Consider the following 1,750-nt stretch of genomic DNA (forward strand, 5'->3'; position numbering starts at 1 on the left):
TGACAGTAGTAGGGAACTATAGGAAGGGAACTATATTGTAATAAAGGTTCTATATGCTATTGAAATTAAATCAGTATTTACCCAAACTGTGTTATTCTAACTTGAGATGTTAATCTAAATTACCATGGGAGCCACTAAGAAAATTACTCTGAAAACATACTAAAGAGAAGGAACTAAAAGGGTACACTAGAAAATATTTATAAACATAAAGGAAAAAAATAATGGAGTGATAGAGGAGCCAAAAAAAACCAAAAAACAAAAACAAAAGACATATAGAAAACCAATGTCCCTGTGCTCGCTTCAGCAGCACATATACTAAAATTGGAACGATACAGAGAAGATTAGCATGGCCCCTGCGCAAGGATGACACGCAAATTCGTGAGGCGTTCCATAAAAAAAAAAAAAAAAAAAAGAAAAGAAAACCAAAGTCCCAGAGCACCTGGGTGGCTCAGTTGGTTAAGCATCCAACTTTTGATTTCAGCTCAGGTCATGATCCCACGGTTCAAGCCCTGTGTTGGACTCTGTGCTAAAAGTGTGAAGCCTGCTTGGGATTTTTTTTCTCTCCCTCTCTCTCTGCCCCTCCCCCCCCTGTTACCCACCCCCCCCCAAAATAAATAAATAAACATTAAAAAAAAAAAAGAAAATTAATGGCCCAATGGTAAGCATAAATTCTACCATATTGGTAATTACACTAAATGTAATAGATCAAACAAAAAGCAAAGATTAGTAGAATGGATTTTTAAAACACAGGATCTAATGAATGTACTGTCTATATAAGACACACTTTACATTCAAAGACACAAATGGATTAAAAATTTAAAAATGGAAAAAAGATGAAACATACAAACAGAAAACAAAGGAGAGCTGGATTAGCTATACTAATATCAAACAAAAAAGACTTTAAAATGAACATTCTTACTACATATAAAGAAGATTCTATACTAATAGATGGGTTAATTCAACAGTAAGATACAGCAATTATAAATACAAACATACCTAAGAATTGAGCCCCCAAACACATGAAACTAAGAATGATAGAATTGTAGGAGACATAGCTCAACAATAATAGTTGGAGATTTTAATATTCTCAATAATTGATAGGACAAATGGACAAACAATTAAGCAAAGATAGAAAAGACTTGAACAACACTATCAACCAACTTGACCTAACAGACATTTATAAAACACTCCACCTAATCACAGAGTGCATATTCTTTTCAAGTCCACATGGAACATTCTTCAGGATACACCAATGCTAAGCCATAAAAAAAGTCTTAGTAAGTGTAAAAGAATTGAGATCACACAAAATAAATTCTCTGACCATATTAGAAGTAAATTAGAAATGAATAACAGAATAAAAATTGGGAAATCCACAAGTATATGGAAATTAACAACATAGTTATAAATAGTCCATGTGTCAAAAGAGAATTTGTTGCAAGATAAATTAGAAAGCATTTTGAACTCAGTGAAAATGAAAACACAGCTTATCAAAATTTATTGGATGCAGCTAAAAAAGTACTTATAGGTAAATTTATAGCTTTAAATGCCTGTCTTAGAAAAGAAGAAAGATCTCAGATAAAAAGTCCTAAACTTCTACTTTAAAAATCTTGGGGAGAAAAGAGAAAGCAAATTTAGCCAAAGGTAAACAGGAGGAAGGAAATAATAAAGATTAGAGTGGAAATTGGTGGACTACACAGCAGAACAATGACAGAGAAAATCAATTAAACCAAAAGCTGGCTCTTGGAAAAGA

At 32.6% G+C, this 1,750-nt stretch overlaps 1 non-coding gene across 1 annotated transcript; it reads left to right on the forward strand.

Moving 5' to 3' along the window:
* Positions 1-291: 291 nt before the first annotated feature.
* LOC125912055 (U6 spliceosomal RNA) lies at positions 292-398 on the forward strand. Its single transcript, XR_007454606.1, has one exon. It is a non-coding gene; the product is annotated as a U6 spliceosomal RNA (small nuclear RNA).
* Positions 399-1,750: the final 1,352 nt, after the last annotated feature.

The sequence above is a fragment of the Panthera uncia genome (assembly GCF_023721935.1).
Source record: "Panthera uncia isolate 11264 chromosome C1 unlocalized genomic scaffold, Puncia_PCG_1.0 HiC_scaffold_3, whole genome shotgun sequence".
In the NCBI taxonomy this organism is placed as follows: domain Eukaryota; kingdom Metazoa; phylum Chordata; class Mammalia; order Carnivora; family Felidae; genus Panthera; species Panthera uncia.